A 24,806-nucleotide genomic window follows, 5' to 3' on the forward strand; every position below is an offset into this window, starting at 1 on the left:
GGGAGGGCGGAGGGAGGGGAGGGAGAGGGATTCACATGGAGTGTAAATTTTGTATTCTCTGACACTTAAGAGAACACTCACCATATTTATGTCCGTGGCACGCTTCCAGTCAGAATACCCTTTGAGGAAAATTCAGAAGTGACATTTACTTATTTGTGCTTTTAGGTTGTGTAGCTCCTGTGGATGGTGCATAATTTATGGCAGAAATCATGTGGCTCAAGGGATACTAATTTAGTTTTTCCCTTTCCAGTCAACCTCAAATGCACACGTGAAGCCCCTGTGGACGTGTGGAAGAACATGGGAAAGCCAGGTTAAATATTGCATGTGCGCGTGTTAGAGGTCTTCCAATAGTCATCTGTCTCTTTGAGAGTCTTGATTTATACTTTTTGGATGCATCAGTCACAAGCAAAGGTGAACACTGGAAGCTTCTATGGTAGGAGAAGGGGGCTGGGACACCCCCTGTGTACCAGAGTCTTCATGCTAACCACAGCGTGAGGCATGGAGTAATCAGCACCCTCATCTTCCTGACACTGACTCGTAGCTGAACACAGGTGTGCTTAAGCAGGGAACAGACGGGGAGCCCCATGGCTTCGGGAGAATTTCCCACCCTTCACAGGGCATAGCCCTCTGCTCCCGCAGGGGCCAAGCATTTGGACTGAGCCTAATGCCCAGCAAGACCGGGCCTGGAAGACACCCCAGTACCAAGACCCACGTCAGCTGGTCCTGCATCACACTTCCAGGAGGCCAGGTCTGCAGAAGCCCGCGGGCTGTGGGACTCAGCTCAGACGCACAGAGAAGAAGATCGGTGGTGACGCAGGCTGGGGCCAGGTTTAGCATCTTTTCTGGGGGAGAAAATACTTGACAGTATGTGGACTTTGTATATCTTTGCTTTCCTGATTTGAGGTGCCCCTCTGACAGGAAAGTTATGTCCCTCAGTAAAAGAGAAGAAAAGCAGATGGAGTGGGAGAAGGCCAGCAAGGAAGCCCCTGGGCCTGGGGGGCTGATTTCCAGTTGCTGTGCAGTGCGCTCCAGCCCTGTACCAACCCTGTGTGACATTCCCCGTCCTCCTGTATAGGTGAGCATATACATTTTTTTTTTTTTTGCTAACTATGCATCCATTGTTTGGGTGAGGGAATGGGATATAAGGAAAAATAAGGAAGAAGATGCAAAATCCCTTAGTTCCCACTGCACCGAGATAACCACAGCTCAGAATGTTGCCGGGGTCTGTACATCAAGGGATGCTACAAACAGAATTCTGTTCTGCCCTTTCCCACCTAAATTACACTATGGAAATATCTGTGGACTTGTGATTTGTGGAGTTATAATTTATATTTCCACTGAAAGCAAAGTTGTATAATCATTATTTGGAGTAAAACACACCAAGAGCCACCAGTGAAACCCACAGAGGAATTACCAATATCCAGCATCTTCCAGCCATGCAAGTGTCTTCCTCTACCTCCATTCTGCAAGGGGACATTTTTGGAAATTCATTAACTCATGTGGCACATGCAGGAGGTGGAACTGCTCCCTGGCCCAGATTTGCCTTCTCGCAGCCTCTCTCCCAGCTTCCGGCCACTTGTGGTTACCACCTGAATGTGCTGGAAATGCTGAACAGCAGGGTGCAAAAGTGGCTGGCAGCTGACTTGGTACCAGAGGTGGTTGGTTAGTGAGGTCACCCTCACCCTTCCCTGGTCTTCTCTTCTGTCCCTGCTCCCCACCACCATGATGTGAGCAGCTTTCCGCCGCCAGACCCTCCTACCCCAAAGCCCTCAGACTGTGGACAGAAAATAAGCTTCACCTCTTTAAATTGTGTGTCAGGTGCAGTACACTGTTCCAACAGCAAGGCAGGAGAGTAGCGGAGATGCCACTCACACCCTAAAGTGAAAACACCCCACTCCAACCTCCTGGGTAGCCAGAGTCTGCTCCCCATGGCTTGTGAGCTGCATAAAAACATCCTGGCTCCACCTGCCCATGGGAGCATCTACAGAACTCTCACAGTTTATAAAGGAGGCTTTCCAAGGAAGGCCAAACTGGGTGCTTCCCGGCTGGAAGAAAGCAAGGACGGTGGCTTCTCCTAACTCTCTCCCAGCAGGTGAATTCATCAAATGTGTGTAGGTGGTCACCTGCTCAGCTCGGTAACTGCCCAGGCTGGTAGGCTTCGAGTCCCTCAGCAGGGGTCTCTGTCCCCAGAGTGGCTTGCAGGACAAGGGCAGAACGAGAGCTGATCGGCATGCTCCTGTCTCTGAGTGGAAGCCTGAAGCCTGAGCCGTAGGCATGGTAGTGGGATGGACTGAGAACCCATGGTCTCCTCAGCCTGCTGGACAGTGCGACTCCAGGGCCCCCAGGACCCCCGGCAGGGAAGGAAGGCATCCTCCAAGCCCTGGCCTGGGTTCCTGCCGGCAACTCTCGTGGAAGCTGAACCAGACAGATTGCATCTACACGTGTGAGTACCCGGGCCTGTGCTGCACCAAATGCATAGTATTTGGGGGTCCAGCTATTTGGGGAGTGTGAGAAACAGAATGACCCCACCCAGGCTGGCCCCTCCCTAGTCCCCAGGACCTGTGGCAAATAGGACTCTGCAGATGTCCTTAAGGACTGCGATATGGATGGAGAGAGGACCTCAGCCTTCCAGGAGGGACCCAAAAGCAGCAACGTTCTTGAACTTGAACCAGAAAAATAGCACTGTAAGAGCAAGCCAGAGCACAGGAGGCACCAGTCTGGCATTGCCAGGTTGAAGGCAAGCAGACAAGAGACAGTGCTGCTGTCCTAAACTGAGAAGAGCCCGGCTCATGATGAGACTTCCACCCTCAGCTGCAAAGGACCAACTTCTGCCAGGGATGTGAAGGAGTGGCAGTAGGACCCACCCAGTCTGCAGAGAAGACCTTGGCCAGGGCAGAGGGAGCAGGCTTCCTGGACTTCGACCCACAAAGCAAAAGGGCAAGAAAACACATTTGTGTTGGTTAAAGTCACAGCATTCACAGTACAGACAGGAAGCCAGTGCCAGGAGAGGAGAGAACAAGCATCCCCGTTGCTGCCCGGAGCTCTGTGAGACGGGAGCAGGAGAGAGTCATAAAGTGACCCCCAAGTCTTCCAGCCCAGAGAGACAGGTACAGTGGGTCCCTCCAGGTGGATGCCTGGGCCCTAACGGGTGGGGAGGCCACCCACGGACACAGCCTGGATGGGGACTGAGGGAAGGTTAGGTCCTCACCTCGTGGCCTCTATTTGTCCACCACTTAGTAGGAAGGTTTTCACTGAGTTCAACTGTCTCACATGGCTATTTCTTTGGGGAAAAAATGCATTTTCATAGTTTAAATAGAAAGCAAAAAAAAAAAATCAATCTACATGACAAAGATATTCTTTAAAGGCTAATTTAGTGAAAATTGTATGAAAAATGTAGAAAATCATTATTTCCTAGCTGTGTGGGTCTGAGTTTTCTATTTATATGCAAATGTTGGATGTCTGAGCTTATTTTATGTTTTACAGTTCTGACATATTACCTACTTCATAACCCTGAGATTAATGAAGACTTCGTAGAACCGGGCGGCCTTTCAAAAGTAGTGGAAGGTTCAGCCCTAAGTGTAGATTTCCTAACTAATACTCCCTTACTTTGCAAAAAGCCACAATGAACATTTTAATTTGGGGCTATAATGTATCATACTTTTTAAAAGAAAAATATATAAACATTAAATTTAAAATACGTAACCCCAGCCTGGTGGCAGCAGATCCCAGGCACCCACAGCCGCTCTGTCTGCAGGGTTCCTCTCCTCTCCACGGACTTCTGCTCTCCCCAGCGGCCCCCGTGCTAGCTGACTGTTTGTTTGCCCTGTATCCAGGGGTCCCTGTAAAAGAAAACCAGAGAACTCGGATTCTTCCTACTCATTTGCTAACTCTCTGCCAGAGGAGAAAGTAGAAAGTGCTTTGGCTGGTGGTGTAGGCAGAAGGCTTACCAGAGAGTAGTGGCCCTTTGTGGAAAGATTTTCCTCTTTTTAACCATCTTCCTGTGGGGGAAAACCCCAGCTGAATGGAGCCTCCTGTTTCTGGCTTGGGACTGGGTTACAGAGGAAGACAGAGAGAAAACAGACACAGGCTTCTGATGCAGGGTGGGCCAGGAGGGAGGCACACAGAACCCGTGCACGGTCCAGCCTGGCCCATTAGACCACGTGGACACCTGGCATGGCTCAGACGGGCGTCTCCATGACAGTCCTCTTTCCCGGGCCCTGACGGGTCTGTCAGGGACAGCAGCGGGCTCACCCGGGCCGCCCTGGCCACAGTTCACTTTCTTCTCACCAACTCAGGAACACCCTTGCCGTAGCAGCTACAGGGAGATGGCAGAGGGAACCAGGTGGCCTGTGAAGGTGTGGGAGAGGGGTCCCCGAGGCTTCATCTGCTACACGAGTTGCCACTGAAAAGCCCAGAGAACGTTGACATTTGTTTAGAAGATATGACCTTGAATAACACAGTGCCCTGAGTCCCCTCAAAACCCTCCCTTCACGTCCAGTACACCCTGTCCTTCTCACCACTTTCTGAAGTCCTCTGTCACGTCTTTGGTTGTGCTGTCTTGGCTGCCTTCATGTCCTGAACTGATTCACAGCATTTCCCTTTCGTGGTCACTTTGACCTTGGGGAAGAGCCAGGAGCCACATGGTGCCGGATCTGGTGGGAGCAAAGTGGACAAGGACACAGCGTCCTGTTGTTGGGAGCTGACTTTTCACTAGATTCACCGGATTCTTGATCACAGCTGGTAAAGACTTCAAGAAGGCAAGAAGGAAGGCGGAGGGAGTAACTTTATAAGGTGGAGGGTATATTTATTAGGTTAAGTGTACTGTCGTAACATTTATACAATCTCCAAGTCATCTATCTTAAATATATGAAATTATTATTTATCAGTTTTCTTAATAAAACTGAAAAGAAATTTTAAATTCCAGCACAAATGTAAATTTCCTGACTTCCTTCATAATAGCTAAGTTGTACTAATATTTCCAAAACTGGTCCCATTTAATCCTCACAATAACCCTGAGTGCAAAGTTCTCCCATTGTCCCCATGGCCCGTAGGAGGAGGCAGCTGCTCAGAGACGCACACATGCACTGCAGGCATGGTAACAAAGCTGGGCTCCTCACTGCCCACCGGAGAAGCAAGGAAGTGTTTGCAGCCCATGTGTTGTGTGTGTGTGTGTGTGTGTGTGTGTGTGTGCGCGCGCGCGCACACCTGTGTGTGCTTCCTCATGTGTCTGTGTCTGTTTGAGTCGCATCTGTGTGTGTCTGCATTTCACTGCATGGTGTTGGAATACACAGGCAAATTCAGCTTAAATGCGAAACAGAACCAAAGCAAATGACTGCGAATTACCTTTGAGCTTGGTTTCTCCCCTACATGACCAGGATCACAAACTACGTGAATGCCCATGATTTCAAACGTGACCCTGGGCGGTCTGGAGTACACCTGAAAATACTGACATTCTCAGGAGCCTTTGCAGGCACCATGGGGCTCTCTGTCCCGCTGACCCCATGAACCCCTCCAGGAGCCCCTGCGGTCGTGTCCACCCAGACAGGAACACATTCAGCTCTCTCTCCAAGACGCCACCCCTGACACTTACTCTGAGGGTCTGTGCTCACCAGGAGAGACTCTGGCCAGAGCAAATTGTGTCTAATATCAAGTTCCTGTTCGCTGAAGCACAGGTTAGCTGAGTGTCGTAGTCCTGTGACAGGAGGCGCACAGGCCAGCCACCTCACACAGCAGGTCTCTGCTTGGGGGCACAGGCTGCTGCACAGGGACATCAGGCACTGCCCCTGTGGCAGACACAGCTTCTCGGGAGTCTGTCACGGTCCTCAGGGTGACTCTGTGTGCCCAGAGACTGGCAGCATTCCGAAGGTGGAATTTCAGAGCCAAGGAGAGAGAATTCTAATCTGTTCCAGGTCCACACAGGAGGATTGCAGCTCATTTCCTCTGTTCCTGCGGGGCTCATCTGAGACCACAGCCTCATCTTCCCTTGTCTTCTGGCAAATTCGGTGACTTCCTGTCTCATCCTCAGTCACACATACAGGGAGAGACACTGGGGCCCCAAGCTCCATTCAGGTCCTTTGTATCTCACTGAGGGGCTCTCGGTAGACAGAAGAGTCCCTTGATTTATAGAACTTGGGCTGTAGCTCTGTGTAACACACACTCCAAGAACGAGGAGAGGTGACGTCATGTTTACCAAGAGCCAAGTGGCCGCAGCGTGTGAGTGAAGATGGTGTGAGCCTGGCCCTGACCAAGAAGTCAAGCGTTGAGCTTGGTAAGAATGATGCCCCTGATCCTGTATAGCAGCTCTTCCGTTCACAAACTCAATTCTTTTCACAATTCTGGTCACAAACCAAGTTGGATGAGAACCAAATGCAATTCAGTGGGCGGGTTCGGTGTTGGCCCCATGGGGGGATTAGACTTGGCTCCATCTCTCAGAGCCTACAGCCTCAGCCTGCAGCCCTGAGCCGTCAACAGTCTGTTTCAAATGTGTTTGACTTTTCAGCAGCTGAGGTGAGCAGGAGGGAAAAAGAGTCTTTCTCAGGAGGGTCATACTCCCTGGGGAGCTGGCCGATTCCTTTCTACCTGAATGGAGCCTGGAAAGTAGTCTGATCAGCGCATCCACTTGCAGACGCCAGCCTGAAGAGAAGCTTCCCACACCCCGACAGCAGAATCACCTTAAGAAAGTGTGAGACATAGATGCCAGCTCCCCTCAGGGACACTTGTGTCCCAGGTCCCAGGGCAGGACCAGCAGGACACTGATGCCACCCTAGGGTCAGGCTGGCTTTGCGTGCCCTGCTTGGGACCTGGGGGTGGGGGTGTGGCACTTACAGCTGCACAGATTTCCTGCTGTCTGAGTCAAGGAAGTGACAAAGTCCAGCGCATGGGCCCACTTGAACCCACGCCGTGGCCCAGCACTTGGCTTGGTCTCTTCCCTCTGTCTTCTGCTCAGGGGCAACCTCTCAGGCACGTGGCAGAGAGGCGGATCATGGGAGCCCAGCCCACATAGTCACATGAGGAGGATGCTGATACTGAGAGGAGCTCTGGGGGCCCTGTGGCCTCCATTCCAGGCCTTCTTCTAAGCTCTTGGTGACTAATAATGTATCCGGTGCACTTCGACACTGCCCCGTTTTACAATCCTGCACCAGCCGGTAGGGACGGCAGTGGGACTTAAACCCTTCTCTCCCAGGTGTGCTCTGAGCCCCGGTGCTCTCCCAGATGCACTTCCAGGGAACCTCCCCAAGATCCCAAGACCAGGTCCTGTGGAGGCCCACCTTTAAAATGGGGTGCAGTGAAGGGTCAGCACAACTGGGCTGACTCTTGGGTATGTCTGGGCAGGGCACACAGGCATGGACATGGGGACCAGGTCTGATCTCTCGCTCCTTCCTCACTGGCACTGACCCTGCTCTACTTCTCGGCACCCAAGAACCGAACATCTTTTCTCCCTGGCTCTTCCACCACAACCCTCCTGCCTTGGAGCCAGGGACCAAGGACTGAACCTTCTGGGCCACGAGCCAGGCTGGAGCTGTCTTCCTCACTGTCGTGGGTGTCAAAGCTGAGCACTGCAAATGGGGAGTGAAGGCTCTGAATGCCAAGCCACGTGCCCCAAATCTCACCACCGCAAACACGGCCCCTGTAACTGCACCCCAGAGGTGCTTAGTGCCCGCCTGTGGCTGCCGTCCTCCTTGCAGGGGCTGTCATGGATGTCACCTCCACCTCTTCATAAAGGAAAGAGCCGAGGAAGCATCTGGAATACTGGACACCAGGCAGGGATTCCACCTGTAAGAAAGACTCGTTCATACCCCGAGTCAAGTGCATAGTTCTGGAAGGTGGTGTTCTTTTCTGAAAACGAGCTGCTTTGTTCCCTTTCCCGGGGAGAGGGGGTCAGCAGCTGTGCTCATGGGAGGGGATGGAGGAGAGGCCAGGGAGATGAAGTTTACCAAACTCCAGCTCCTAGGAAAGGGGCTCCGCTGCCAGTACCAGGTAGTCAGGAGGAAGAGGTCAGGGTGAGGAAAGGTTTGGGGTGCAGGCTTCTGCAGGAAGAACACTGCAGGCAGGGCAAGCAGTTCAGGAGGCAAAGGTCGGGCCTTGGGGGCTCTGAGGTACAGCTGTGGCCTCTGGCTGCCGCCCTGACCCTGGGACCTCAGGAGCATGGAGAGGGAGGTCTGACCCCCAACCCCCGGCTGGTTGTACAGCACAGTTCTGCTGGGGACCGGGCCTTCTCTCTCCCTGAGAACTGGCCAGAGTTGGAGACGCAATCTCTCCCTGCCCAGAGCTTATGTCAAATCACCCCCATAATGTACAAAAATTAAATATGTGTATTTGTAAGATATGAGCATTCTAAAAGAAGCTGGACATAGTGTTGCACACCTAAACTCCAAACTCTCTGGGAAGCTGAGGCAGGAGGATTCCAAGTTCAAGCCCAGCCTGGACAACTTAGTAATTTAAATGAGACCCTGACTCATAGCAAAAAATAAGAAAGTTCTGGAGATGTAGCTCAGTGCAAAGGCTCTGGGTTCAAACCCCAGGATCACACACAAAATAGTATGGGAAATTAAAATAGGATATTAGAAATATAAAATCTGTAAAGGATTGTGAAGTTGTGTCAATGAAATAACACAGCTGGTAAAACTAAAAGAAAAGACAAGGCAAAACAAAAGCAAAGGTAGGAATAGAAGAGAAGTGATTCCAGGTTTGGAATCTAGTCAAAGCCATGTCAGAGCAGTGAGAGATCCAAAGAAAGAGCAGAGAGAGCTCTGTCCTGTGTCCCTCGGGCTCTGGCCATGTCCCTGAGTCTCAGTGATGCCCTAGGTGTTGGCCCCAGCAAGCCCAGCCCTGGAGGCAGAGGCGCAGGTTCTGGTCCTGACTTCAGTGCTTTGGACCTTCTGCTGCCCTGGCCCGGTTCTCTGTGGTTCAGTTGCACCAGAGAACCACATCTGAGCTCTGTGGGCATGAAGCGTCCAGTCCAGAGCTCCGCAACACTGCCTGGGGACGGACAGCCAGGGCCTGGAAACCTCCACTCTGAGCATCTGAGATCCCTGGGCCCCTAGAGGCTGCACTTGCAGGCTGATGTGACCCCCAGAAGTTTCAGGTTTCAGAGCATTTTGGACTTGGTGTCTGGGACTGAGAATGCTCAGTAAGTCCATGCAAATATTCCAAAGTCCAAAATTTAAAAATCCCTTTTCAAATAAGAGGTACTCACATCTCGCCCCTGTTACTGATGGGGACAGCGGTGCTTAGAGAAATGAGGCCCAGGCCCAAGTCCACAGCCCATGAGGAACCAGTGGGTCCACATATGAAAAGCAGCGATGGCGAACCTTTCAGAGACGAGCACCCAAACTGCAGCTGAAACCCACGTTCATCCTACAGTGCCAACACTGCAGCTGGCCACTGGGCCACCCGGTTCACATGTGACAGAGAGGGTTCAGCATGCCCACTGTGGCAGTAGGCTGTAAAGGAAGCAGGTCAGCCCTGGTACATGACAAGGGACATCTGTGCCCCTCAGAGCCCCAGCCCAGCCCAGCCCAAGCAGGCACACACTGGAGTTGCCCAGAGATGCCAGGCCTGCTCTGCGCTGCGAGCCCTGATGCCAGGACCTCTGCACTCTCTCCTGCACCCCCTCGTACTGTCCCAGCTTCTGTCCCCACACAGACACAAGTGCCAGACAGAGATAAGCTGCTGGCCGGGGCTGGCAGGGAGAGCAGATGAGCTTTTCACTCTCTGAGTCCAAGTTTTGCTAAGGTTGTACAGAAACCTTTAGATGTTTCAATAGCCAGCATATCTGGGTGTTTCGTTCTCAATATTGGCTTCCATTTCTATCATCCCACTTCTTTTTTCTGATATTAAAAATATACACAAGAGGAGTGGCACTGATTCCGGGAATTTTTCTTTCCTTGATTCTCATTTTTACTTTTATGGCACAGAGTATTGCAGGAAGTCAGATTCATTTCTCTTTCCATTTATGCCATTTGAATGAGGTTATTTCATTGTTATCAGGGAAAACACAGCTATGAAGCAATCCACTGAGGAAAGAACTTTTCAACTTGACTTTCCTGATCTGATTCAGGCCCTGGGCTCAACCAAAGATGCAGCCCCATTCACTGAGAAGAGTAAAAATCATCAAGAAAGCTGGGAGCAGAGCACAGTGCCTTTGGACAGCCCTCCTCAAGGCGACAGTCAGGTCAGCGTTTCTACCATCCAAAGAGCAATTCTGTATGCCAGCAGATAAATGGGTAGTGCGTTAGGAAACTGTCCATGTGCTTTCCTCAGAGCTGGGGTTCTGGGACCTTTCTGAATCGTGTTGGTTCTTGATCAAGAGCAGTGACAAATCCACCTCCCGCCCATAGCCCTGCACCCACACAGAACAACAGAGGACTTCCCTGCTAAGCCTTTCTACGAAGAAACACAAGTGACAAGAGTTCAGCCTCACATATCACTAGGAAATTGAAAGCTTAATCATAACCTATACATTTTTAAACAAGCAGACAAAAAGGCAAATAGATTAAGAATATCCATTACACACAAAGAACAGAAAATAATAGGCAAAAGCTTGAAGAGGCAACTTCCTCCAAAGGCCAAACACGGCTGGAAAGCAAGGAACAAACAACGCCTGCTCAGTGTCATTAGCTGCAAGTGACCATCATGCTGAAATACCACCACGTGTGTGAGCACAGCAAAAAACAAAACACACAAGCAAGCAAACACAACTGACCACAATACAGTTCAGGTTAAAGGACATCATACAAAAGTCAAGTGTTTTTCTATATACCAGTGATGAATATCTGAAAGTAGGCACTTATTTTTAAATAGTATGCACTGTAGAACCTAAAACCACTTAGGGATAGATATCATGCAGACATTTACCCTGAAGATGAGAAGATTTTGCTGAACAACAGGAAAAGATCTAACTAAATAAAGAAACCACTTGTGTGCCATGCGGTGAGCAGCTCCCCTCCGCCAGCCCTCTCTGCCAGGCTGCCCTGAATTGGAGCCAGCCAACTGTGGACTGAAACCTCTACACACTGTGGGCCACAGCAAACCTCCTCTCCTTTAAGTCATGAGCATCTGGGATTGTGTCTCGGCGACTGGAAAAGTGACTAGGGCACAGCTCCAGTCCCTGCACACTCCTGCTATTACTCTTTAGATGGCCTCTTCTCACCACTCTTAAGTCTGTATAGTCCAGGTTGTCTTATAACCCAGGTTTTCCCATCCCAGAGGCACAGAGTTTGGGCCCAAAGAGAAGAATGTAACCCAAGATCATCCAGGAAGCTCCATCCCTGGCTTTTCTCTGCAACCATTCAGAAATAGGATCATCTTTCTGCTTGGTTTGCAAACAACAGATTCTAGACCTGACCATGCTGGAACTGTCAGTAGCCAGCACTGGGAGAAGACTCAGAGATGAACCAGCAGGGAGAACAATAGGACTGGAGTAAAGGTAGATGAGAGGGAGGGGGAGAGAGAGCATTTTGTCTTCGTCTGAGCCTCTGAGCCCAGCACTCCTGAAACCAACTACAACTCCACGTCAGCTATTAGCATCAGCGTCCTATTGTGGCATAAAACGTTAGTACAACGCAATGGCATAAACCAACACAAATGTGTTGTCCATTGTTCTGGAGGTCAGAAGTCCAACTCGGTCTCCCCAGGCTAAAACCAAGGTGGTGGTGGCTCTTTCCCTTCCAGAGGGGAAAGTAGGAAATGCATTTCCTCTCTCTCTTGCTTCCAAAATCTACCTGCAGTCCCTGGCTTGCGGCCCCCTCCCTATCTCAAAGCACACCACTGCAACCTCTGCTGGCATCGTGACCTCGTCTGTCTCCATACTCTGCCTCTCCTCATGAGGATGGCTGTGAGTATACTGTGTCTCCCCCCAGATAACCCAAGATGTTTCCCTCAGATTGAGATACTGAACTTAACGCTATCTCCAGTGTCCCTTCTGCCATTGCAGGTGGCATGTTCTCAGATTCCAGGGATTGAGGTGTGGACACACATGGCCATCTGTTATTCTCACCACACTCTTCAAAACTGTTTTCTTTCCATTTAAGACAAGCTGAGTTTGGTTTCTCCTGAAGCCAAGAAAAAAACATGACAGAATGTAGTAAGCCATAGAGAGACAGAAAGCACTGACACTGGGCTGAATATGGGGGTTCCACGGAACAGGTGACACTGAGCTGAAGGAAGGAGGACACAAAGACTGGAGAAACATTCACACACATGACCAGCATGTGCAGAAGGAGATGAGTGGCCAAGCTAGCTGTCTACACTGCCTGTTTCTCCCATGGTAACTAGTTCATGTCTCTTTGCACAGCCTATTTTTTGGGCCTCCATTCTGCTTCTCAGACCCACGCTGTCATGGACTCTCAATCAAGTGAGCACACTGTGCTCTGGAGACCGGAAAGAACCCATTTTCCCAACCCCTGAGTAACAGGCACTCTGCAAACACATCTGGCTTTGCCAGGTCTTCAGCCCTAATGCCAGCACCCTGGGCCTCAGAGTCACCCATGCGAGTTTTCTCAGGACCCAGGTGGGATACACAAGGCAGACAAAGCCCTGGGCTGACAGCAGGCTGGGATTGAGCATGCTGTGGGAGAGAAGAGTTTGTCTCCTGAGTGGCAATGTGGGGAGACCAAGGGTGCAGAAGACAGCTAGAGAGAGTGTGGAGCACAGACAGAGGCCGCTCCTGCAGGCTAAGGAGCGCCTGCCAACAGATGGCACCAACCTGGAGAACCCAATGAGAGTGCGGGTGTCAGAGTGGCTTCCTCAGCTCTCTGAGAGGAGCCTGTGCATTCAGGCAATTTGGGGAAATCTTTCCTCACTAATTCATGATTTGTAGGAGTCTCAGAAACAGGGAGAGGAGAGAAAAAAATAGAAATATCAGACAATGGACAGTAAGGCATCAAGTAGCCAGGGGCCCCTGAATAAAATGCACCCCTAAAGGCCAGGGCCAGGGCTGGGAAGGCATGTGGTTCTCTAAAGTGGTCCTTGCTCAGGCTCCCCTAAGTGTGTGTGTGTGTGTGTGTGTGTGTGTGTGTGTGTGTGTGCGCACGTGCGCGCACTCACTTGACTACATCTGTGTTTTCAGGCCATTGCATGCCAATGGCATTTTCTTCTACAGGTAATGATTACAGGATAGATTTATGAAAAACAGTTCCTACTTGAAAGGCAAAATCAGTCTGCTAGTTTGGTGTGTACTGAATATTTCCAAAAAGCGTACTCTAGATACAAATGCTCCTGAAATTCAGGAATGTTTATAAGTATCCTTTCACCTTCAGGAGGTGTCTATTACCTGTCTTAGGTCCTTTCCTGGGGTTCTGAAACAATACTAGGTTTTCTCTGGGCATCCATCCACACCTCGCTTTGATTTTAAAAGGCTTCCCTGAGCATTGAGGTCATATGACATGCCTGGCCAATCAGTGTGAGCCAGCCCCTTGGCAACAGTGACTGGCTCAGGGTGGGCATGTGAGCCTCTGACTCCCCACTTGCTAAGTTCTGCTAAGGGTCTTTGAGGAATGTAGCCTTTGGATAGCCTGTGTGTGGCTGCTGTGTGCACAGTGCTCACATGAGCATATGCAACCTGCCTACACAGGCTCTTCAGGAGCCTCTGGCTGGCACACAGAGCCCATGGTGAGCATTTTCTGTTTTTCTGAGATCTGGGCATGCCTGGTCCCCACAGCTGAGCAGCATCAAAGCTGGACTCCTCTGGAGCAGCCCTCACAGGGACAATGCTCCTGCCCTTCCTTTGTGGATCCCTCACTAACTGCCCCAGATATCAGCCTCTGATGCTTCTGTTGGTTGCAGCCCAGCAGGCCTTTTCCCCATTCTGGATGGAAGATCAGGAAAAAGAACCATCCTGTGGGGTTACACTATGCAGTGATCACCTCCAAATGTTGCTCACTGCCAAGCAAGCTCTTCAAGACAGCGTGAGCCAGAAAGAGCCACGGAACAGATTAAAGTACTCAAATTGCAACTCATTGGAGGACACAGCACAAAGTGAAGAGAGCAGCAAACATGTAACATGTGCTCTAGCAGCACTGTTCACGGAAGGAGGACACAGCCTGTGCATTCATTGACGCAGGGATGTGCAACCTGCTGCCTCCTGTCCTGCAATGGAGTGAAGGCCAGGAATGAGGCTCCAGCACCATACCTGGTTGAGCTCCCGAGCATGGCCCTTGGTGGAAGAAGCCAGTCCCAGGCTACCTGTTGCAAGATCTCATCGCAATGAACTGCTCAAAATGGGCAGATCCAGAGGGAAAGTAGAGTCATGGTTGCCAGGGCCTGGAGGGATGGGGGCTATGAAAGTAAACATTGTAAGCAGAGTTTCTCCTTGGGGCAACAAAAATGTTCTCCCTTTAGACGAAGGTGACATTTGCAACTCTGAGGAGCAATGAACACTGCAGAATTGAGAGGCGCCCACCTGCACCCCTCTGGCCTCCCGTCCACCCCAGCTCTCAGCCAGGTTCACCAAGCAGGGTCAGGGGCTCCTGAAGGAGCTCATCTTGCTGTGGAATTGCTTCCAATGAGGTCCTGTGATGAGGCCCCCTCCTTCACTGCCTTGGGGTGCAAGGACGGCCCTTTCCCCAGCATCTAGCACACTGCTTTCTACTTGGATTCCTCACTGAAGAACAACCCTGCACTGTCTGTCACCAGTGGGCTGCTGACTGATAGGCACTGTGAGAATGCAGAGTTCAGAACCAAGGAGAGAGGCCAGATGGGGAGGAGGAGGGAGAGGGGCACAAGGGGGAGCGAGGAGGAGCACAACACAAACGAAAGTCACCAGCACTGTTGGCTTTCACTGCACACCTAGACATTGCTAAGATTTACTGAGCTCCTTGCTAGTCCATTTTTTATCGTGGTAAAAGTCATGTGCCATAAAATGAAGCACTTTCTAGAAAACTCTTTTCAAGTCAGGTAGCAAGCCTGACATTAGCGTTGCCGTGATGTCCTCACCACTGCTCGCATCTGGCTCCAAAGGGTTAAGATCACCCCAAAAAAACTTCTGCACTCGTCAATCTGCCCTCCCCCAGCCCCGCAGACACCAGCTCGCTTCCTGCCCCCCACAGATTCCCCTGTCCTGGATACGTGGATGGACAGAGACGATGACCTGAGTGCCTTCATTCCCCTAGCATAATGGCTTCAGGATCATTATGAATTCGAGGTCAGCCTGCATCAGCACATCCTTGCTTTTTTTGTCTTAGCACTGACGGTTGAACTCAGGGGCTTTTCATTAAGCTACATCTCCAAGATTTATTTTTATTTTTTATTTTTATTTTGAGACTAGGTCTCCCTAAAGTGCTAAATTGTCCAGCTTGGGATAAAACTTGTGATCCTCCTGCCTCAGCCTCCCAGAGTGCTGGGATGACAGGTGTGCATCACCACACCTGGCTAGCACTTATTTACTCTTGATGGCTAAGTGCTTCATCATGCATGTGTGAATGTATCACACATCTGTGTGAATGCCCCCCCTTCATTTTTGGGGAGTGTGTCCCTACATTTGCTAGATTGTATGGAATTTTTACACTGACTTGTTGAGAAACAGCCACACTTGTTGGCCACAATGGTTGCACTATCCTTAAACTTTTTTACTAGTACATGTTGCAGTACATAATGCTTGCATTCATCTTAGGGAATAGGTACATATTCTCAGTGCATCGTAATTGTTTTCTTTCCCCTAACTCCTCCCTCCCTCTGTCTCTAGATCCCCTTCTGTTATAGTTCATACCTAAAATGTTGCCCCAAAGCCTCATGTGCTCATAGGGAAAGCTTTTCAGAGGCTGGATCTAGGATGTGTGAATATGAATTAAGGGTGAGTAATAATTGGATTAGTTCACTGCTTGGGTTAACTTATTTCTGGGTAGGGATGATAGAAGCCCCACTGTGGACACAGGCAGCACTGCCCAATAGGCTTGTAGCCTGGATAGAATAGGAAGGGAAAGGAAGGCTCATTGCGGTTGCTTGCTGCCTCCTGCCTGCCCTGCATGGACTGTTTCTCCTCTGCCAGCCCTTCTGCCGTAATGCCCAGCCTTGGACCCAGCTGCCTATGGACGGAAACCTCTACAAACTGTGAGCTGAAATAAACCTTTCCTCCTTTAACGTGTGGGTGCTGGATGTTTGTCCCAACAATGAGGAAGTAACTAAGACACCTTCCTCCTTTTTTTTTAATTTCATGTTTGTGATACAAAATGATCATACTCATAATGGGGAGTTAGTACCTGTACATGACAGATCTTAATTTTTCCACATCCCTTCTACCCTCCCATCACCCTCCATTTCTTGGTCCCTTGCCCATTTGCAAAAAAAGAAAAAAAAAAGAAAAGAAAAGAAAATCTGTCTCCCTGTTTCCTTTACATTCTCTGCAGTGATGTTTAAGAATTTCAGTTTCTCCATACCTTCATCAATGCTTATTTTACACAGTTTGGTAACAGCCATCCTAGTGGGACTAAAATGATATGTCAGAGTGAATCTAAGCATGGTTCTTGCATTATTGCATTTCATCCACAGTGACACGCTGCAGTCCTGTCTGTTTAACAGATAAGGAAAATGGGACTCCTGGTGCTATCACCCTTGGGCTTCACCTCAGGCTGGTGCAACCCCAGCTCCCAACTCAGATGCTGCCGGTGCGCCCCTGATGCAGGCATCAAGCTCTGCAAGACCGGGTCAGCTCACCTTTTTTTCCTGATGTACCACTCGCCTCTCGCAGCTCTGTTTTCTGCTTGAGCTGCCTGCATGTGTGCACCCTGTGGGCACAGATTTCAGTTTGGAACTTCCATGACCATGTCTGTGAACGATGCAAACAATGACAGACCAATGGGGAGACTTGGAAGGCACAGAGCCAGCCCCTGGATGCCAACAGCCTGAAGTTCTTGAGGTCCTGGTCCAGGATTCTCCAGGTATAGGAATCAGTGAGTGTTCTCACTTTACTTAAACAATTTTGAATTGATCTTTTGTCTCCTGCATCTTAAGGAGGTGACCTGGTCAGGCTAACTTAGTTTCAAGGAGCAATAATGGTTAGAACTGTTACTGAGCAGTGGCCGGGACCAGGCAGTGCATTAGGTACTAATATTTAGTATTTTCTTGGATTGCTATAATTAATCCTCAGAATGCATTCTGTTATCCGCATTTTGGAGATTTTAAGTCAAACAGAGAGAGGAAAGGGTCACTCTGAACTAGGTTCTGCTAACCGCAATGTTACATTGTCTTTCTCTTTTAAGTTCTAAATCCAGGTAGGCAGTGAACAGTTGTATTTTACAGTCATAAGTTGAAGCAAAGAAAAATTAGTTATCTTGCCAAAAGAAAGTGGGAATACAAGTCTCTGGACTATAAAATCCCTTCTTCTGGACTTGAGGAAACCCCTTCTCCTCGCTCACTCAGATTCTGTGGAAGGTGAGACCTTGAACCCGAGTGACACCAGCACTGTCTGCTCATGGGGCAGCACCTGCCGTGGGACACTGGGGAAGAACTCGGAGTGGGGGCCACCCAGTGAAGTCACTGCAGACGTCTGTGCTGGTCACATTCCGATCCTCCCAAGGATGCCAACTCCGGTGCTCCCCTCCCTTGCTCTCCATCCATCTTTATGTCTCTGTCTCTGTCTCTCTCTCTCTCTCTCTCTCTCAAACACACACACACACACACACACACACAAGTATACACACACACACACACACACACACACAGGATCACATACAAAACAGCCAAGCCAGCCTAAGCTTTGGGATTTGGGTCCCATTAACTCTGTGGGAAAATCTCCTCTGCCACCGGGGAGCAAGCTTGCCGTCCTCCCCCAGCCTGCAAAGGCCCAGAGAACGTCTTCCCTCCTTTATCCGTCCAGCTCACCAGTGTGCATTCGGTAGGTATTTCCAGGGGACTTCTCCAAGCCAGGACATCCTGGCAGCTGCTGCAGAGAGGAGAGAAGGCAGGAAAGGGCGGCCCGCGGGGCTCCACCTGTTCCCCTCTGTCCCAGCAGTCCGGCACCCAGGAGACAGCTGTTTAGGAGAGAGTTTGACCTCTCCTTACCCAGCTTCAGGTGTAAATGTCCACACCCAGAGCTCACAGAGAGAGGAGACCTCCAGCACTTTGCAAAGGAGGTAGGACTCGTGCTCACTCTGATTAGGGCTCTTTTCTAAGTTTTTCTCCATGCTGCTTATAATTCTACCAGTAGTCACGGAAATATTTGTTTTTACTGCGTGCACGATTGTGATTGGGATGCATTATTCTACCCTCTGTATGTTTTTATTGCTTTTTACTGAAATATTGATTTCACTCCATAGACTGTGGCAACTTGGGTGGTAATTCAGTCAGATTTATGGGGATTGTTGTTGTTATTATTGCTGCTTGATTTGCTTTGCCTGCAAGTAGAGAATGGGAGCGCATTCCAACCTCCTCTGTCGCACACTGGTCTGCTTGGTCTTTGCCGTGCCTGCCCCGCAGATGCGGCTTTGGTTTAACAGTAAAACTTGGGCGGTTCAAGACGCCGCTCACCAGACCACCTGTGACATTTCTTCCTGTGCGCCAGTATTTGCCACTGTTAATGTATTTTAGCCATATAATTTTATGATTTATTTGCAGGGCTGAAGGGCTCTTACTTTATATCCAGAACTGTTTCCTATCACGTTGCAGTCTAGAGTATATTTGATTTATGGGACTCACAGTCTATATTTTTCCTTATGAAGACCGCTTAACCATCACTTCCAATGTATTTATGGTGAAAAGTATTCAGGTTTTAATTTCCCTGTGAAATCGAACGTGCTTCGCTCTCCGGCGCGTCAAGCAAACAGCGTTCCAGGCCCCGTCTACAAGTTGCTCTGGAAGAAAAAACAAGGAGCTTGGTGTTTTATTTCCTCAGACAGCCGGGGAGGCTGTGCAGGAAGGTGGCAGCACAGAGCCCTGCTCGCCCTCCTGGGAGGGATGGCTGGAAGGCCGGGCACCGGGCCCCACACCGCGAGAGCCTTGCCCCCTGACAAGGTGGCTCTCCCCGGCCTGCGGCGCACCAGGGCTGGGGAACTTCAGCGGGTGCTGCTCAGCCCACTTCGCGGGTTAGCCCACACACTGCCCTGGCTCAGTCTCTGCATGAACAACTCGGGGAGACTCGGGCAAGCGGGATACACACCCCTTGGTCACCTCGTCCTAGGGGCCCCTCTCAGAGGCGACCTTGGCAGCCCCCGGAGGCCTTTCTTGGACCCAGAGGAGGCCAAGCACGGTCGAGGTCCGCATGTTGTGGGGAGCCCAGGTGGGTCCTGGCCTGCGTGGAACAAGTCAGCGGACCCCGGATCCTCCCAGGGCTGCGTGCGGCTGCCACGACGGGAGACCCGCAGGAGGCAGGGCTTGGTGAGGTGGCCCAGGTGGGGACTGGGAGGGGGCCTGGCACTGTGACCCCGGCCCTGGCCGCAGCACCCGAACTCAGAGCCCTGCATGCAGGGGACCAGGGCCTCGGAAGGAGCAGCGCGACACCGACGCAAACGGGCAGCAAGGCCGACTCCGGTTTGGAGCCAAACGCAGAGGAAACGACGAAGCAGCCTCGGACATGGCGCAGACCACGCCCGCTGAGCCTCACCGGGTACAGGGCGATGAAGCGGGCTTGACTCTAACACGGAATCAGTTTGCTTTATAAATGTCTGGGAAATCTGCATTAGGGACACTGCTTTGTTCATTTCCGAGAGTGTAAATCACATTTTCCTTTTTTTCCCCCGTACCAGGGATCGAACTCAGGACCTTGCGCTTGCGAGGCAGGCGTGGCCCCACTGAGCTACATCCCTGGCGCCACATTTTCCTTTTTCATCATCAACCTAGAGAAGGCTTTATAAATGTTGATATTAAAAAAAATAAAGGCAGAACCAAAAGTGATTCAGGCGTTCTCACCCTCTCCCCTCCCACCTCCCTCTCCTGTTTCCTCCCTTCTACTTTTTAAATGTTTCCATCACCTTCTTAGAGTGGAGCTCGGAGTCACGATTTGGGCTTTTCTATTCTACTCTAAACATTTACAGCTATAAATTTCATTTGTGGCCCTTTTTTTTAGCCACATTCCACCAAATGTTACTTTATGGTTTTATTATCATTCAGCTTGAAATAATTTCTCATTTCCCTTGTGATCTTGCTTCAATCATGAGCTAGTGTGAAGTTAATTCATTTATAAATATTTAGGTGTTTCCAGGCATATTATGCTATTGGTTTCTAATTTTTTCCATTTCTGGTCAGATAATGTACATTAGATGATATTGATCTTTTTAAATGTATTTGCACTTGATCTGTTGTTCAGTGAATGGCCTATGTTGGTGGACCAACCATGCATCCTTGGAAATAATGCGCACCTCGCAGTTCTCAGGCATGGAGCAACCAAGCCCTGGGTGAAGGTCGCTGGTAACATTCAGATCCTGTATGTCTGAAACCAGAGTCAGAAGACAGGGCAACAGGCATGGAGAGACATTAGAAAGATGATGGCTATGATGCTAAATAATAGATAATCCTAGATAATGGATTAGACCATACACAGGTAGATGACAGATATAGATAGATGATAAATATACCATCGATTACATAATACATACATAGTTGTTTTCTCATTTGCTCATGAAACAATACTTAAATTGCAGCAGTTACTCTGGTATTTGGTTTCACTCCATTTCAGTCCATTGTTGCTCTATGTTACTTGACTTTTGTTATTGAATACTTGTGTATTTTTATAATGATATCTTTCTAGTTAGTTGAGACTCTTCACATGATTAAATATGACAGGGTGGAGTGTCTGGTTATAGTCTTGGTATGAAGTCCATTTAGCATCCTGTAATTCCTCTGCCTGCTGTTCCTTTTTCTACATCTGGTTCTCCTTGTTCTTGAAATGTATTTAACTTGACAAAAATGGAATATGTTTATAGCATACAATATAATGTTTTGGTATGCGTTTATGTTGAATGACGGAACGAAGTTAACCATCATGCCCATTATTATCCCACACTGCGTGTGTGTGTGTGTGTGTGTGTGTGTGTGTGTGTGTGTGTGTGTGTGACATTTCAAATCAGCTCTCAGCAGTCTTTAAGTATTCAACATATGTTTATCACTATGGTCCCTTGTTGCCTGACAGACTTCCCAAACTCATTCCTCCTAAACTTGTGTCCATGACCAATGTATCCCCAACCCCACTCCCAGCCTGACCCTCTGGTAACCACTGCTCTACTCTGCCTCTGTGAGTTTGATGTCTTGGATTTCACAGATATGTGAGATCATGCAAATTCATCCTTTTTCAACTGAGCACTTTTACTTAGGATGATTTCTTCTGAGTTAATCCGTGTTGTTGCAAATGATGTCCTTTTTAAAGGCTGAATAGTACTCCGTGCTGCAATGTGCATCTTCATTACCCGGTGAGCACTGAGGTTGATGCTTTGCCTTGGCCATCTGATAATGTTGCAATGAACATGGGTTCAGACGTCTCCTTGACTCATTGGTTTCCTGTTCTTTGGGTGCCTGCCCAGTCATGGGGTTGTGGATCTCATGGTCTCTGCTTCTCTGCCTTTGAGGAACCACCACGCTGGCTTCCATGGTGTTTGTACCAATTCACACCCTGGGGATAGTGTGGGAGGTGTGATAGAAGGGCAAGGCAAATGTGCAAAGAAAACGTTTTTAAGTGTGTTATAGTAAAAGACACACTGCTATACTCAAAATCCTCCCCTCACTTTCGAACACACTTATCCCACCAACCTTGCCACTTCTGGAACCGTTCTGGAAGCCCCCTTTCTGTCTGTTTCTGCAGTGGCCTCCGTGTCCTGAACAGATTCAAACTGTTCACAGCAAAACCTGGCAAACAGAAACATGACAACCTTCCCTCGTCCACCTTCATTACTAGATCAGGTGCCTTGTGACTTCTGGTTCTTCCCCAAAGGCAAAATAACTATGAAAAGGTGAACATTTTCAAGTAATTTGGAAGAGCAAGAGAGCATGACCACAGAGCTACAGACACACACGTGAGAGGACTTCCAGAAGGGCAAGGGCTGTGGGACGAGTGGAGCAGCGTGGTGTGAGAGGGTGGTCAATGGCCAGCATCTTTTAGTGTAATGCATGTTGGGTGCGCTCTTCATGCCTTTCAAGGCTTCTCTCTTCTCCATACCCTCACCTACACTTACCTTCCATCTGCGGGGTAAGAGTCCTTTTACCCAACAGATACGATTCCCCTCGTTGCCACCCCACCGTGTGTCTCCCCACTGTGACACTGGGCACATTTTCCTGGACCTGTGAGCCATATACTTGTGGGTGTTATTTTAAGAAATGTCCACGCAGAGCCTTTACCTTTTTGGAGGGTTTTGAATGCCAAGTACATTTAAGCTGTGCCCTGTACATTGTGGCTGTTGTATTTCTAAACTTTCATACAATGTGGTTATGTGGAAACTCTGCATTTTGTTACATCCATCAGAAAAGTGTCTTTTTAATTTTAATTTTGAGTGCAAGCAACTTGGTTGGATTAGAACCGCAGAAGGCTTCACAGCAGTCAGGCCCAGTCTGTGGTCTTCTGTTGGCTCAGCAATTCCTCCATACAGCATGGCTCCAGGTCATCCAAAGATGGGGCAGAGTCTATGCCAGGGATTCCCGTCATCCTGCTGGCCTGTCCCTTGCTCGTCCCCCCTCTGTCCCCTCCCAGTGTGTTTGATTGCTGGACTCTGTCCTCAGCTCTTCCGGCCAGAAGCACACCTTTCTGCAGGGACTGTGGAGCTGGGGCCCTCTCAAGAGCGAAGCCTTAGGAGTAAGGGCTCGCCCTGCTTCCCGGCGTCCTGCTCCCGAGCTGGGCTTGTCTCTCCATCTTGTGCAGTCCCCATGGTGAGGAGGACCCGGGAGGTCACTCCCCAGTCCGCAGAGCCAAGCTCCTCCTGAGTTCCTCCAGATCCCTTCCACCCTGCTCCTCCTGTGTGGGTGGTGCTGCCCCATACCCGCCGCAAAACCCACTGCTGCCCTGAAGGTGGCTCACTCAGTGGCCCTGAGTCCCATGCTGGTTTCAGGGAAGCTGGGCCGGCTTATCCTCCAACGCCCCCTTCTGGCTCTCACATCTCCAGCTTCTCCTGACCGCACAGTCTCCCCCTAAGATTTGGGGCTCTGTTCTTGAGTTCCTACCTCTCTAACTGAGTGAGTGATGACAAATTCACCTGACTCCTCCAGTAGATAGCAAGGCCACCTAATCACAAGCCAGAGCCTTCGGCCATGGGCAGGCAAGTAAAGAACTCACTCCTTCCTTGCACTGACCTTTGTCCTGGCCTGCTGGCCTGAGATTTAATCTCCAGAACTGTGCATGCAATCAAATGTTAACCCCCTGGGCTCCCAGTCAGGTCCCCATCTGGTGCAGCATTTCAAGGCTGGGCCAGCAGAATGGACCCCAGTATCACTCACAAGTCGATGAAAGATCGATAATGATCAGCACTACCTCTCCAGGAGAAAGAGCAAGGCGCCGCTGGACTGAGCGCTACCTGCTTTGTTTGTCACTCTGCTCAGACCCAAAAATTTGCGCTCTTCTTAATTTTCTCTAGGAGCAACACCAATGCCACCCATAACCACCAGGCAGCGCTGTTGACCACCTGCAGGCTGGAGGGGTTTGGAGGCGGACTGGTTCTCCCAGGAGGAAGGCACACTGGCTCCCAAGGGCCGGGCAGCAAGATTTCCACCTGGAGCTCAGCCCTGTCTCACAGGAGAGTTAACAGCAGTGTTACAGGTTGAACCGTGACGTTCCTGTAGTTACATGGCTTCCCAAAGGAGACCAGACATAGCCAGTCCTGTGCCACCCGACCAACACCGACCAAGACCGACCACGAATCCCACGTGGTGCCATGGCTTAGTGCTGGTGGCCGTCATCCGGGAGGAGTCACCAGTCGACACTACAGCTTAGAGCTGTGTTGTGCACTACAGTGATGGATGGGTTTGAATTGAATTATTATTATGAAGATCAAAATGTTGCTCCTTATGAGCAATGACTATGAAATGGGGAAAGCCAGACCAAAGCTTGGCAGTGGGGAGAGTGGCATCAGTACAGTGGCTGCGGGCTCCCCAGTGTGACACCGCAAAGGACTTTGGTGTCTGTCTCTGCTGGTGGCTGTGGGGACTCAGCGCTCCCCGGCGGGATCTCTGAAGGCCACCACCTTGCCCAAAGGAGTCACCCACAGGTCCATAGGAATTGAGCAATGGCTCAACTCGGACAGCGTCCCACTGCACCTGGGACCTAACTTCTGAAGGGACAGTGACTCAGCCGCGTGAAGGGCGTGTGCTGACGTCAGTCCTTGGGTGTGTTGGTAACAAGAGCCCCCGGTGCCACTGCCTTGAAACAGCCCACATGCACCCCTAGGTAGGTGCTGTTGGGCAGAGCAAGGTGCCCATGAGTCCCTCGGGGCCCCGTGATGGGGCAGCCCCACCCGTAAGCCATGGAGAGTACAGAGCAGGAGGCCACCACCCACTCCACAGATGGAATCAACACTTTAACAAGCAACCCAGGGAGTGCACACACAGCAGCATCCTAGAAGTGCTGGGTGAGAGCAGGGATTCCCCAGCCGTGCTGGGGGCCCTGTCTACAACCGGGGAGGGAGGGCAGAGAGGGACATTTAGAGGGTAGCAGCCCCTTAAAAAGTGAAGAACTCCCCGGGGCTGCAGGAACCCAGGGATCAAGATTCTGTGCGGGCGGAGGTTTCGGGCAGCTCCTCCAGCAGGCCGGACCCCAACCCCTACCCTCCAGAGCCGGCCCGGCCCTGTCTCCCGCATCGCATCCTGGCCGCACACAGACTGCTCCGGGTCTGCACACAGACTGCTCCGGCGCCCCGAGCTAGACCCAGGCCCTTCCGCCCGAGGCTGGACTTCGGTGCTAG

Source organism: Fukomys damarensis, unplaced genomic scaffold (genome assembly GCF_012274545.1).
Source record: "Fukomys damarensis isolate Sample0158 unplaced genomic scaffold, DMR_v1.0_HiC HiC_scaffold_12, whole genome shotgun sequence".
NCBI lineage: Eukaryota > Metazoa > Chordata > Mammalia > Rodentia > Bathyergidae > Fukomys > Fukomys damarensis.